Here is a 15,971-nt window from a genome sequence, read left to right as displayed (position 1 = left end):
TTCTGGCCTAGATGTCCTGCAAGGGGAATATCATGGGCCAAGGTAAGAAGGAAGCCTCTGAACTTCAGTGGTATGACCAACCTCCTGGATGCACCAGGCTTGGGGTCTCTAGCCTCTGAATACAGTAGCCCTTCATCCCAATACACTCTCTGGGTACCTTGAGCATTCCCTGCAGCCTCAGCAGCAGCCAGCTGTCTGAGGGGTTCAAGAGAGGGGCAGTCTAATTGAGCCTGCCTCAGATCTGCCCTTGAAGGTTCCCCTGTCCCAAGAAACTCAACCTGATCAGGTTCAAGTTCTTCTAGGACAGTTCCTTCAGGGCTCTCAGAATCATCCTCCTGGGAGGGCTGATCCACCACCTGAGGCAGGGGGGAAGGCACAGCCTTAACCCTACTGCTCTTTCTCTTGGGTTGTGACTGGTCCATAGTTTCAGGATCCAGCACTTGTTCAGTGGTGCACTTTTTGGCCTGTGACCTGGTCACAGCAAGGACATGTGCATCTATCCCCAGCATTTCTGCATGGGTCCTATACTCCACTTCAGACCAAACTGAAGTTTCAAGATCATTGCCCAGTAAACACTCTACAGGAAGGTCTGAACTAACAACAACTTTCTTGAGGCCAGTTACCCCTCCCCAGGAGAAGTTAACAATAGCCACACTATGGGAGGTAGTGGCATTGCTAGCATTGGTCACTAGGTAATTCTCACCTAGTATGATCTGTCCAGGGTCCACAAAAGCAGGTGTCACCATTGTGACACTAGCCCCAGTGTCCCTGTAGGCCTGAGCCATTCTTTGGTTGATAAAAGGAGTCTGTCTGTACTTGCCCAGGTTACTGGGGCCGACAGTAGAGGACAAAGCTAAGTCCCCATCACAGATCAGAACAGCCTGAGTAGGTACTCTGACTAGGCCAGAATCCTCCTAGTTCCCAGGGTTAACCCTACTACACCCTTTTGCTGGGAACCACTACTTACAGCTGAACTAGGGGGTACAGTTGCCTTAGGGGCAATGGTGGCTGGGGGCTTATCCTTTTTGGTGCACTCACTAAACCAATGTGAGTTGGACTTACAATAGTTGCACCATGGTTTCTTTTGGCCATCTTTCTTTTTATCCTTTTTGGGACCACCCTCCCCCTGAGCCTTTTGGGGGCCTGGTGAAGACTTCTGGTCTTTTTGTTTCTGATCATTACCCTTCTGGTCTGCCTTTTTCTGATCACCGCCCTGGTTCTGGTTTTTCTGCTTAACTCTAGTCCTGACCCATCTATCTGCCTTCTTTCCCAATTCTTGGGGAGAAGTCAGATCAGAATCAATCAGGTGTTGATGCAATAGCTGGTTTTGACAGTTGTTAAGTATTTGTTCTCTCATGATCAAATTATACAATCCTGTATAGTCCTTAACCTTACTTCCCATTAGCCAGCCTTCCAGAGCCTTAGTGCACAATCTACAAAGTCAGTCCAGTCCTGAGTCTGTGTCTTCTGGGTATCCCTGAACAACAACCTGTATTGTTCAGTGGTTAGGCCAAACCCATCAATCAGAGCACTCTTCAGGACAGTGTAATTATCTGCATCCTCATCACTAACTGTGAGGAGCTTGTCTCTACCTTTCTCAGAGAAGGAGAGCCACAAGATAGCTGCCCACTGACTTTGGGGTACCTGCTGTACTTTGCAAGCTCTCTCCAAAGCAGTTATCCATTTGTGGATGTCATCCCCACACTTGTAGGGAGTGACAATCTTTCTCAGGTTTCTATTATCATAGTGCCTGTCTCTATCCTTAGGGATATTGCTGCCACCAGTGGGTTCTGACCCACTTAACTTTTCCTCTCTAGCCAGAGCAAGCTTCTCCTTGGCAAGGGCAAGTTCTTCCCTCTGAATCCTCAGATTAGCTTCCCTCATTCTGGCTTCATGTTCCTTTCTCTCAGGGGAAGTCATTCCCCTGTGAGAGGAAACACTAGAGATGCTAGAGACATGGGAGTGGATGGATTCCCTTGAAGGGGATCTGTCCCTCCTGTTTCTCTGGTTAAGCCCACTTGGGGGTCTGTATGGGGGGACCCCATGCAAACTCCCATGTAAACTTAGGTTAGCCTGGCTAAGTCTTCCTACTTGGCCCTGGCTGTCTACCTCTCCATCTGAAGCCCCATCTGACTCCTCTGTGGTGGGTAGACCCTCCTCTGTACCTAGGGTACCTGCCTGAGAGGCCCTAAGAGCATCATACTCCTCTAGGAGTTGTCTTAACTGAAGGAGGGTAGGGTTTGCACCCTGTTTTATTCCTCTGGAGGTACACAATTGTCTCATCTCCTGGAATGTTAAGGTATCATATCTAGAGGGGGTCTTCTGCAGACCTGACCCTCCTGAGAGAGCATCTACTTGATCTCCTCTCAGAGACATGATCTAGTGAGGGTGTGGTGTGTGCACCTACCTACACTAGTTGTTTCTACTAAACCTCTCTAGTAGTTGTAGTCAGGGTGTGTTACTCCCTTCAACCTACAACTACTAAGTCCAGTAGGACTTAAGTATTATAATCTATGTTATATGTACCTAGACAATATCTGTGTGATCTTTCAATTTAGTATCTCAAGATTACAATGGTATTACAACAGCAAGCTCAGATCCCAACCGCTGCTCACCAATGTGAGAAGTTGGCCTGATGTATGATGTCACTAGTTCTAGTGTACACCTTATATCAGTCCAAATACCCTTATGGTGATTGGTTGTAAAGTCAACCTTATAGACCAGCTATCCTAGTGGTAGCATGGACAAGAGCAGTCTTAGGCTAAACTCTGAATGGCATGTGAAGCCAGCTGTGATACCATATATAATCCCTTGAATACCAAATGAAAGGACACCACAACAGATATATATATAAAATAAAGTGTATTTATTCTAGTCAAACCCTCAGCACTCTTTATGAGATTAGAGGTAAGTACAACACAGTCTTATTTAAGCATACATTAAGTCACACAGGTAAGTAATACAGTTAGGCCCTAGGGGCCACGCAAACCATATACTAAGTAAGTGGTATAAGGACCACTGTCACGGAAATAGAATAGGCCTCGGCCTAGGGAATCGCTGGGGCTACACTACACTAGCTTTAGTTAGGAAGTGGGAGGCCCACGGGATTCGTGTGCAGAGTGGAAACACTCACGCGTAATGCGTAAAAGTCACTAGCAATAGTACAGTTTAGAAAACGATAGATTGAGGACACTTCCGGAGTAGCTAGGAAGTCGAGACTGGAAAACCAGACACTAGGATAGTCACTATCCTGATGAGCACCGGAGTAACCAAGTTACCTAGCCCACAGGCTGCGTGTGCATAGGGGTGAAGTTGCGTCGGTTTTCGTCGTCGACTCCTATGGATGCCTGAAGAAAGATGCTGACAGGCAGTCAGTGAAGAGTGTCCGGTGGATCCCAAGGCTGGGATCAAGAAGAGAGGAGACCTGCAAGCAGAAGGGACAGAGTCAAGGTCACTAGCCAGTGACCACGTGGAACCAGGAAGGAACCAGGCGATGTCGTGAAGATTGCAGGTGAAGGTGAAGCTTGTCGCTGCAGCCAGGAGGACCAGGAAGCGTCGAGGACGACCAGGACCAGGAGGCGAGCTGTCCCACGAAGGCTCTTGCTGTCGGCGGCGTCGAAGTTGGACTAGGACTCACCAAGCCTTGGCAAGCGGAACCCACGAAGAACGGAGGACTTGCTTCTGGTGCAGACCAGGAAGGTCTGGGGTGCTTCTTCTTTGCAGAGAAGCGGGAGCCAGTCTGGAGGAGCCAAACCAGCGCATAAGATTTCAGGGTGCGTGGTCACAAAGGCCACTAGCCAGCGGGCAAGCAACCGGACAGACGCGATAAGCAGGAAAATGCAGAAGGGCCCCACGCAGGACTCGTGGAGTGTGGGGGGCTGATCTTCGGTGCAGATGATGCTTGGGGTTGGGGCTTCTCAATCCCCGGTGCACAACTTCGAGGGTGCCTCAGAAGCTGCGCTTGAAGTTACTAACCACTTTTCCCAGGTAGCCGGTCCCACGTCGCTCGTCGCCTCCACGGATCTCAGCTCTGCTGTGGATGTGGATCAGGGTCGGAGAAGTCTGGAAGTCAAGGCTCTGGTCGGGCTCTGCAGTCGGTTCCTCGTAGAACGTGGGCAAAGCAAAGGGTAGTCTCTTGATGGTGCCTGTTTGCACAGGGTAGCCACTCCTTGGCCACAAGGGAGATTTTTCAGTCTTCTTCTTTCGTTGAATGTCGAAGGTCCAGAGTTTCTGTTCAAGTTTGCAGGTTCAGGATAATCTAAAGTCTTGAGGCCCAACTCCCACTCTTATACTAATCTGGGGGGCTGGGATACCTGCTAGGTCACGCCTTATGGGTGGGACCTGGGAGGGGGTGGTTACACCCACTTCCCTTTGTCCAGTTTCGCGCCAGAGCTGGGGCTGGAGTGCCCCAGCGCCGGTTTGAACTGGATTATGCAAGGAACACCTTGTGTGCCCCAGGCATGTCTCATTCCTTTCAGCCCACCCTGCCCCAATACACTAAAGGCTGTCTGGGGAGGTGCTAGCACCTCCCCAAGCAGGAAACCTATTGTCCAGGCCTCCCTGGCTGGGATCACTCCCAGCTGCAGGAGGTCAGACTTGTGTCGTGGCAGCAGCATCCATTTTGTGATGCTGAGGCTTTGGTCAGAGGCTAACAGTGAAGTATAATTTTAACATGTCTTTCCCTCTAGAAGGGGAGAATAATATCCTCATGTCCAGAAATGGCATGGGGGTATAATTCCACAGTGTTAGACACCTTACACGACATGTTTCGATAAAGCCAAACCATAGTTACCATAACCGTCTAAGATTATAAGGCACTTTAAGAGTATATGGTAGGCTATATCATAGAACAGCTATAAGGACTTGGTTCCGAAAGCTGCAGACAGGCTCAGCTCATGCTAGAGCACCATCTCACATGTTACCAAGCACTCTGCCTCCAGGATTGTTAAGGCCTGCCATAGGAGTGACTGATAGGTACACATGTGTCTATATGTAAGTTAGGTATAGGAATACTACACCTAAGCAAGGGGTGATTACACGACCTTGCCCCAGCTGAGTGATCAGCCAGTTGTGTCAAAATGGAAGGCCAGGCCAGGGGTGGCATAATACATGCTGCAGCCCCTGGTAGGCCTAGGGTACACCTATGCCCTGGGTACCTAGGGTACACTGTACAGGGGCCAATAAGGTGATCCTATCCAAATGGGTTATGCACCTAAAGTACATAGTATTAATTTAGAGAGAGAACAGCAGGGCTGTGGGTCTGATTAGCAGGCCCACAGCCACATCTAAGTCGAAAACCAGTAAAGCAAAAGCAAAAAGTGGGGGTGAACATAGAAAGCAGACCCTACTCTCCTACACTGGCATCCCCCAATTCCTCTGCCCAGTCCTGAGAAAGTTGGGCCTGAGCGGCCATAGGGTCATCAGACCCCTCCCAGTCGCCCTCGTCATCCGATTCCCGATAAACAGATGAACGATCGGAGCCGGGCAGTAGATGAAGCGTTCACCCATCGGCGCCATCAGCGGCACCGGGCGGCGCCGTGCCGGCGTCGGGCCCGGACCGGGGCTATACTGGGGAACGACGTAGTCTGGGGACGGCGTCAGAGGTAGAACCGGTGTCGGCGCCGTCAGAGGAGGCGTTGTGAGGTCGACCAGCGCCGACCTAGATCCAGGCCTGGATCCCTCGGGGACCTGCGGCATCGACGGCGCCGGGGCCAGAGCCGCCAGCACGCGAGGTCGTCCAGTCGAACCTGCGGGGCCCGAAGGCGCGCCTACAGGCGTCGACGGCAGAGCCAGGCCCCTCATGGCCGAGAGGAAGGCACTAACCTCCGCCGGAGTCGCGTCAGTCCCAGGGACCGGCAGGTATGGGGACGGACGCTGCTCCTGCGGCTCTGCTGGGGTGGGACCATCCTGACCCTCGCCCGAGCCGCGCGACCAGCGAGGGGAGTCCGAAGAGCGATGTCGTCTCTTGGACTTCTTTGAGTGCTTCGACTTACCCGAAGACCCCGACGAGCGATGACGATGGCTGCGGCTCCGCGATCGGTCCTTGGACCTCCTCCTGGACCGGGACCGAGAGCGGCGCGGAGCCGAGTGCTGAAGCTTGAGAAGCTTACGGGACCGCTCCCGCCTAGCTTTCGATGTCAAGGCCTGGCAATCAAGGCACGACTCCGCGTCATGGTCAGCCCCCAGGCAATAAAGGCACCGGCGATGGTGATCCGTCACCGACATCAGGCGATGACAGGCGTCACAGGCTTTAAAACCAGGCATCCTACCGGCACCAGAGTCGAGTCGATAGACCAAAAAGAGTCAAAAAAGTTAGTCAAAAAATGGCTAGGTGTAAGAAGAACTGACGTCAGAGCGCGAGGGCGGCGTCTAAGTACTTCGACAACGTCATTCCGGCGCACGACGCCGACGGACGCGGAGCCGCAGACGACGCCTAGCGACGCACAAGGGGTATTGCTACAAAAATCTTTCCGGATCCTGCCTGACGCCTGGGGATATTCTAAGGCGAGGAATCTAACTAACGTGTTTCTTTCAGATCTAGAAGATTTCTTCGGCCCATTCCTCCCAAAATCTAGCTTTTTTTTTTTTTTTTTTTAGATATCTACAATCTAGCCTATTGACACTTAACAGAGTTAACCCAGTCCAGGAGTACAGGGGGCAGGGGGGAGACCCATTTTAAACAGATCTCTCTTCTTGCCATTAAAATTAAAACAAATAACAATTGTACTTGTTGGTTTTGTCTATTTAACTCGTGCACCCCGCCCCCCAGGCTGGATCCCAAAAATAACTAAAGCGAGGTTTAGCTTGATCTGTCTTCCCAAAATTTCAGAAATAGCCTTACTGACATCATCCCAGATGACCTGGAGACACTGCCAAAACACATGTATGTCATCGGCGTTAACCGCAGCACACCTTAGGCAGCATTTGGTACCTTCGCCTCTCAGTTTTGAGAGCCTTTTTGGAGTCCAGTATGCTCTGTGGACTGTAAACAGATGATTTCTTCTTTAAGGAGCAGCTTTGACAACTGACCATACGGTGAGCATCTCTACTTGCGTAAATGTATAATATCAGTCGATGGTAGGTCACTCTTTCAGGACTCCTCAAAAGACAATGATGGTGTATCCCCTTTACCAGAGTCCAATACCACTGAGCGACCTCCTTACGCTGATGAGGCCCCAGTATTTTATTTTCGCATTCTTCATTGCCTTCCTCATCTTTACCTAGGCCACGTACCAAGCTTGATAGTTGATAAAACTTGAACCTAGAAACGTTATGGTTTGTGATAATGTCCAGGATCTCTCAGGTGACTAATTTGTTGTCCGACAATAACTGTCCCCATTTATTTATTCCTGCTTCCAGCAGAGGAATAGCCAGTTTGTCCTGTAGGCAGTTTGGGGTCCCTGGGGAATTCCAGATCCGGGCAACAGAACTATCATAAGGGATCATCAGGATTCTTCTAATCTGGTACCAAAGCTCACCAGCCACTCTTAGGGTCTTTAATTTGACTTTCTTAAAAGATTTTGAGAGGCTGAATTTAAAGGGGAAACCATCACTACTTAAGGGTAGATTTTTCATCATGGCTAGATGGAATGAGGAGAAATAAGCTGAGCTGCCAAAAAGAGATCTAATTTTTCATATACATCCCCTTGCAAAGATTTAAAAACTGGGTTTAAACATCAGCGGGATCACATTGAAGATAAATGTAACTTTTGGGAGGATCGACAGCTTCACCAAGTTGGAGCGTCCTATAATTGAGAGTGGTAGACCCCCCCCCACCCCCCACAGCCTCAGCATAGCCTTAGCCTCATTCATTTTTTTTTTTTAATCAAGTCTTACCTGGGCCAGCCTTGTAAGGTCCAGTTATCTGTATCCCAAGACTTCTGATCTATTGCTTTATTAAGGGATTATTTGTTCAAGTATTGCAGGACACGATCTGTATTTTCAGTGCATTCATTTGATAACCTGAGATTTCGCCCAAGTCGGACAACAGAAGTTCTAGGACCGGAGTAGAGGGAGAACAATCCCTTGTAAAAACCATCAGATCATCGGCATAAAGTGCCCCTTTTTTCACCTACACATTCCATTCAAATGGCACAATATATTGATTAGCCCTGATTTTACATGTATGGATCAAAATGTGGAGAGGTGACACCCCTGTCTATTCCCAACGTTTATGGTAATTGATTTAGTAAGGAGCCCATTAACCAAGATTTTGGCGGAGAGTGTCTTATAGATGGCGCTAATAGCATTGACAAACTTCTCACCCAAACCAAATCAATGGATTGTGTGGCGGAGAAAAAGCCAACTAACTATCAAAGGTTTTTGTAGCGTCAAAAGTGAAAACTGAAAGGGGCATGGTGTTTACTGAAGCTACGTCAATTGTGCCTATCAATTCATGAGTTAAGTCGTGGATTTGACTGCCCTTAATAAAACCTTTCTGGTTGGGCTGAACCACAAGGCCAATCACTGACTCCAACCACTTAGCGAGGACCTGCACGTAGATCTTATAATCGCAGTTCAGCAAAGAGATTAGTCTACAGGACTTGCACTTCTTAGGGTCCTTGTTTGCTTTCAGCATTAAGCTAACAACTGCTTCTTCCCACCATTGTGGGCTTGACATCTCCTCTAAGAAAATACTATCAATCAATCTAGCCAAGACAGGGACGATTACCTCATAAAGGTAAATATAAAACTCATTAGGTATACCATCCAGCCCAGCAGCCCTGGCTCTTTTTAAATTTTTAACTGCTACCTGAACCTCTTCTAAGGTGATTCTCTGGTCAAGCGGCTAGATTGAGTTTTTGCAGAGGGAAGGAAGCGCTACACTATCAATCTAGTCCTTCACCTGACCCTCCGAGGCTGTAAAGTCATCAGCATATATGTCTTGAAAGAAAGCCGCAAAAGCTTGTTTAAACTCAGCACTGGTAGTGCACACCCTCCACGATCATTAGGTATGATTTATTTTATTAAAGTCCTCGTAAATTCGGAGGGAGATTTCCAGGCAAGAAGCCTGCACCCTTCCCCGTACTCATAGTGGGTTAATTTACTTGTCTCCTATTTTTTCCATTACAATATCATATAAAGAACAAGTTACTTACCTTCGGTAACGATATATCTGTAAGAAACATTAGTAGTGATAGATTCCTTACCTTAGAATTATCCCCAGGCGTCAGACTGGATCCGGCTAGTTTGTCAGCAGTACCCCTGCGCATCTAAGGTGGCGTCATGTGGCTTTGCATCCGTCGTTGGCGTCGTGGTCACCGAGATGACGCAACAGCTACTTAGACGCCGCCTTCGCACGCTGTCAGTTCTGTACAAAACTTTCTGCACCAGGAACGCAGAGCCTTGCAAGATTTTGACCACTGGTGCCTTGAAACTAGGGCCCTGAAAGGGATGACCTCAACCCTAGAAATACGTTCGCAGAACTGGGAGGATGGGTGGGGCGGTAAGGAATCTATCACTACTAATTTTTCTTACAGATATATCGTTACCGAAGGTAAGTAACTTATTTATCTGAGAGAAACACGTAGTGATAGATTCCTTGCCTTAGAGTAGATACCCCAGCAATACCAACCCCGGTGGTGGGTCTGCGAACCAAAATCACACCAGGAAGTCCTGGAGAACAGAACGGCCAAAGAAGCCGTCTCTCCTGACTTGGCTGTCCAGGCAATAATGCTTAGTAAATGTGTGCAGCAAGGCCCACGTAGTTGCCTGACAGATGTCTTGCAGTGGGACACAACGTCCCAATGCTGGGGCGTGCAGCTCCACCGGAGGCTCCTTTTTAGCCAGAGAATAACAGGCTTTGTTACACAAGATGACCCATCGGGAAATGGTCCGCTGGTGTACGGCCCAATCTTTCTTGGCGCCCACGCAGCCAACAAAGAGCTGCTCATCCACCCGGAACTGTTGTGTGCGCGGTTCAGGTAAAATGAGAGCGCACGTTTTGGGTCCAGACGGTGGAGCCTCTCTTTCTCTCTGAAAGGATGCGGAAAGAAGGTGGGCAAAGTGATGGTTTGCCCGATGTGAAAAGCAGTGACAACTTTTGGCAAAAACGATGGATGGGTTCTGAGCACAACCTTGTCCGGATGGACAGATAGAAAATTAGGTTTCCAAGAAAGAGCCTGGTGCTCACTCACTCTCCTAGAGGAGGTGATGGCAACCAGGAAAGCAGTCTTCACAGTTAAGAGACAGAGAACAGTTGTGAAGAGGCTCAAAGAGAGCACACATCAAATATGTAAGAATCAGGTTCAAGTCCCACTGTGGCATCACAAAAGGAATAGGTGGGAAAAGGTGAGTAATGCCTTTGAGGAATCTATTTACAACAGGGGACCTGAAGAGAGAGGGCTGATCAGGTAGCCTGAGAGAGGCAGAAATAGTAGAAAGGTAGCCCTTGATAGTGCCCAGAGCAGAGCCCTGCTGGGCCAAAGAAAGAAGAAACGAAAGGACTTCTGAAAGTGGGGCAGAAAGGGGATCCACAGCCTTTGCTGTGCAGCATGCCACAAATTTGTTCCACCTGCAGGCGTATACCAACTTAGTGGAGGGCTGCCTGGCTGCCAGAAGAACATTACAAACTTCAGGAGGGAAGTCAAAAGGTATCAACTGCAGCTTCTCAATCTCCACGCAAAGAGGTGGAGAGTGGACAGGTTCGGGTGGAGGACTGTCCCCTTCAACTGAGTCAGAAGTTCCACCCGAAGAGGAAGTTGGATTGGGGGATCGATGGTCATACTGAGTAGCTCGGAATACCATACTCTTCGAGCCCAGTCCGGAGCCACAAGAATGACTTGGGGCCCAGTCGCGCCTGATCTTCAGCACTCTGGGTAGAAGTCGTATAGGCGAAAAGGCGTGTCGCCTTGGAAATTCCAACGCACAGAACTGCTGACATTGCCCGTTCTCTTCGGTGGCGAATAGATCTAACCAAGGCTCTCCCCACTATTGAAAGAGACCTTGCGCCATGTTCGAGTGAAGACGGCATTCGTGATCCATCATGCACCTGTGGCTGAGTTCGTCCGCCCTGGCGTTCAGTGAACCTGCCAAGTGTTGAATCACCTGGGAAATGCCCTGATGTTCCAGCCATGTCCAGAGGCGCAGAGCCTCCTGACTGAGTCCATGACCCCACCTCGCCCTGTTTGTTGCAGTACCACATGACGGTGGTGTTGTCCGTGAACACCTGCACTACTCTTCCCTGGATAGTGGGAAGGAATGCCTTCAGTGCAAGTCGGATTGCCCAAAGCTCCAGAAGGTTGATATGGAGCCGGGACTCCGCTGGATACCAGAGGCCTCTGATCTCCGCCTCTTCCATGTGACCGCCCCATCCCAGGAAGAACACATCCGTCACCACTGTGTGCTCCGGTTGGGAAAGGGAGAGGGATCTGCCATTGACCCAATGCCGGTTTGTGAGCCACCACTGCAACTGTCTTGCCCTTCCCGGAGAGCTGGAAGCACGCCAAGATCAACGCCCTGCTCAAGAAACCCACAGCAGACCCAAAAGACCTGAAAAACTTCCGGCCCATCTCCCTACTCCCTTTCCCAGCGAAAGTCATCGAGAAGATCGTCAACGGGCAACTGTCCCACTTCCTCGAGGAGAACATCATCCTGGACCCATCCCAATCCCCATTCCGCAGAAATCACAGTACCGAAACCGCCCTCATCGCTGCCCACGAATACATCAAGACCCTACTGGACAACGGTGAAACCGTGGCCCTCATCCTCCTGGACCTCTCGGCCACGTTCGACACGGTCTGCCACCACACCCTACGCATACTCCTCTGCGATGCAGGGATCCGCGACAAAGCACTGGAATGGATCACCTCCTTCCTCACCGACTGAACCCAGAGGGTCCGTCTCCCTCCATTCCGATCTGAAGCCACCAAGATCACCTGCAGCGTTCCCCAAGGATTCTCCCTCAACCCAACCCTCTTCAACATCTACATGGCTCCGCTCGTCAACATCGCCCGATCGCACAACCTCAACATCATCTCCTACGCCGACGACACCCAGCTGATCCTCTCGCTCACCATGGGCCCCACCACTGCCAAAGCCAACCTCCACGAAGAAATTAAGGCCGTCGCCAAATGGATGAAGAACAGTTGCCTGAAACTAAACTCAGACAAGACAGAAGTCCTCATCCTCGGGCCACCCCCTCCGCCTGGGATGATTCTTGGTGGCCGGCCGCTCTGGGGGCTGCACCGACACCCACCGACCATGCGCGCAACCTGGGACTCATCCTGGACTCATTGCTCTCAATGACTCAGCAAGTCAACACCGTCTCCCCCTCCTGCTTCAACACCCTCTGCATGCTTCACAAGATCTACAGATGGATCCCCACAGGAACCAGAAGGACGGTCACCCAGGCCCTCGTCAGCAGCAGACTGGACTACGGCAACGCCCTCTATGCAAGAGCCACGGCCAAACTCCAGAAAAGACTACAACGCATACAGAACGTCTCCGCTTGCCTCATCCTCGACCTTCCCCGCCACTACCACATCACAGGCCACCTGAGAGACCTGCACTGGCTCCCAGTCAACAAGAGGATCACCTTCAAGCTCCTCACCCACGCCCACCAAGCACTCCACAACGCCGGACCAGCATACCTCAACAAACGACTCACCTTCTACACCCCGAACGGCCAGCTTTTTTCCGCTGACCTCACCCTAGGCACCGTTCCACGCACCCACAGGACGACCATCAGCGGCAGATCATTCTCCTACCTCGCCGTCAAGACGTGGAACACCCTCCCCATCCATCTGCGACAGACCCAAGACCTTCTGACTTTGCGGAGACGCCTCAAGACCTGGCTGTTCGAGCAGTAGCTGCACCCCCCCCCCCCCCAACCCCCCAGCGCCTTGAGACCCTCACTGGTGATTAGTGCGCTTTACAAATGATTGATTGATTGCACTCTGAGATCAGGACGGACTCGGACAGGTTCCCCTGGTGCTGCGCCCACTGGAACTTCAGGTCCCACTGCAGAGCCCGCAAATGCCACCTGGCATGATCGACCAGCAGGATGCAGGAGGCAATGAGGCCCAGCAGCCTCAGGGTCAGCCTGACTGAAACCCAGGATAGAGGCCGAAAGATCGGAATCAGAGCCTGAATATCATGGACTCGCCGTTCGGGAGGAAAACCCGAAAGAGTGTCATTTCCAGAACCGCTCTGATGAAGAGGAGCTTCTGAGAGGAAATCAGGTGTGACTTCGGCACATTGATAGAGAACCCCAGCAAATGCAGGTGGTCGGCCGTAGGCTGGAGGTGGGAGACGACTGCCTGGGGCGATCCCGCCTTCAACAGCCAGTCGTCAAGATAGGGGCAGACTGGAACCCCTTATCTGCGCAGACGAGCTGCGACCACCGCCATCACTTTCGTGAACACCCGAGGGGTTCTGGAACAGCCAAATGGGAGCACGGTAAACTGAAGGTGCTTGTGGCCTACCGTAAACCGCAGGTAACACTGGTGGGCTGGCAGGACAGGAATATGGAAATATGCGTCCTGCAAATCCAACGCTACCATCCAGTCTCAAGGCTCGAGGGCAGACAAGACCTGAGCCAGAGTTAACATCTTGAATTTCTCCTTCCGGAAGAAGCGAATGACGTTCCTGAGGTCAAAGATAGGACACAGGCCCTTGTCCTTCTTGGGCACTGGAAAGTAGTGGGAATAACAACCACAACCTACTTCTGGCACAGGAACGCGCTCGATGGCCCCCTTGGCCAAGAGGGCCACAACTTCCTGTTAAAGTGCCAAGAGATCCCCTGACATGCGGTGGTACTGGGGTGGCATGGCTGGAGGGGTAGTCTTGAAGGGGAGGGAGTAGCCCCTTCAGACTATTTGTAAAACCCATCTGTCCGTAGTGATGGTGCGCCAATGGGGGAGGTGATGGCAAATCCTGCTGCCCACTGGAGTGTGATGGGCCTGAAAAACTGGACTAGGAAGGTTTGGAGGCAGTGGTGGCCGGGGTGGAGGTGGATTGACCCGCCCGCTGGCCCCCTGACTGGCCTCTGCAGATCCCACGTCCAAGGCCGTGCCGAGACTGCTGCGGCCTGTGGATCTGGAGCGAATGTGGAAGGAGCGAAAAGCAGAAGGCGGAGGAGGGCGAGTGGCCAAAAGGCCCAAGGACTTGGCCGTAGCCCGCGAGTCCTTAAAACGCTCCAACACACTATATGCCTTGTTGCCCTAAAGGTGAATCCCATCAAAGGGCATGTCCATCAAGGTGTTCTGGACATCCCCCGAGAAGCCAGTAGTCCTCAGCCAGGCGTTGTGGCAGAGCGCCACTGTTGTGGAAACGCCCTGCCCAGCGAGTCGGCAGTGTCAAGGCCACATCGTATTGTGAACTTCGCCACATCTCTCCCTTCAGCAGTAGCCTTAGAGAGCACTGTCCGGGCCTCCTCCGGACACTCTGGCAGCACTTGCGCCACCGTATCCCACACACAGTGGGAATAGCGGCCCAAGAGGCATGCGGTGTTCACAGACCGCAGCCCTGAACTGGCAGAAGAAAAGTCTTCTTCCCAAACTGTTCCAGTCTCTTGGATTCCCTATCCGGAGTTGCGGTAGGGAAGGTGCTTTGGGATGTGTATGCTTGAACAACCAAGCTCTCAGGGGTGGGGTGTTGGGAGAGGAAAAGGGGGTCGCCCGGGCCGGGTAATGGCATTGGGCCATGTTCCTATTCACAGGAGCATCTGTGTTGGGCCTGGACCAGGTGCCCAAAAGAATGTCTGAAAGTGCATCATTAAAAGGTAGCAGTGGCTCCACAGAGGTAGCCGCTGGCTGAAGCACTTCTGTCAGGAGGTTAGTCCTGATGGCCACTGTAGGGAGCTCGAGGTGGAGGGCCTCAGCCGCCCTACGCAACACCACTATGTAACTTGCACCCTCCTCCATAGCCACGTAGGAGAAGTTAGCATGCCAAGGTCAGGAGAGGTATCAAGACCACTGGCATCATACTCACATTGAGCTGTGAGAGGGTCCTCAGACCCCTCCCTGTCCTCCCCTTCCTCCGAAGGCTGATGTACAGGCCAAAATAAGGAGGTTGGACATAGGGGTAACTAAGGCCCCATTGGCATCAGAATCTGCGTCGAGCAATGCCGTTACAGCCCCGTGTCCACATCGGGGCTGAAACCAAGTAAAACATCGTCCGGAGGGACGGGTGACGTCGGAGGTGGGGCCAGTGGGGTCGACGTCAGTGGAGGTGTTACAAGGTCAACCAGCATCGACCGGGATCCAGGCCTGGATCCTTGGGGGCCCTGCAATGCCGGGGCTGGAGCCAACAGCGATGCCGGAGCCGCCGACAGTAAAGGGTGAGGACCTTCAGTCGGGCCCGCGGGGCCCGAAGGCACGATGGCGGGGCCCGATAACCCAAAGAGGCGAGCCATGGCTTACAGAAATTCCTGCAGCTGGGCCGGAGTCGCTAACGGACCCGGGAAGGGCAGGTAGGCCAACGGTGACTGTGTAGGCTTCGCCGGAGCCGCGGGGGAGGGGAAGCTGGAGACCAATGGCGCTTCTTCGACTTCTTGTGATGCTTTGTCTTACCTGACCCAGAGTGCGAAGACTTCGATCCCAACGAACGATGGTGATGGCTCCGCGACTGGTCTCTTGACCTCCCACGGGACCGGGACCGTGAGCAGCGCGGAGCCGACTGCCGGACTTCCAGCAACTTTTGGGTCCACTCCCGCAAACTCTTCGGTGCCATGGCCTGGCAGTCGGGGCACGACTTGGGGTTGTGGTCACGCCCCAGGCAGTAGAGACACACGCGGTGCTGGTCCGTCACCGACATCATGCGATGACAGTCCCCGCAAGACTTGAAACTGGGCATCCCTACGGCACCAGGAGTTGATCGACTTGAAAAATAGAGACAAAAAGGCCTCGAAAATATCAGTCAAAAAGTGACAAGGGGGACGGCTCTCTCCGGATCTGCACTTGCTGGCGTGGAAAAAGAACCGACGTCAGCACGCGAGATCGCCGTCTAAGTAGCTGCATCAACGTCATCTC

This window comes from Triturus cristatus, chromosome 12 (assembly GCF_964204655.1).
Source record: "Triturus cristatus chromosome 12, aTriCri1.1, whole genome shotgun sequence".
NCBI lineage: Eukaryota > Metazoa > Chordata > Amphibia > Caudata > Salamandridae > Triturus > Triturus cristatus.
The sequence above is the reverse complement of the archived record's forward strand: the minus strand, read 5'-3'. Positions refer to the sequence as shown.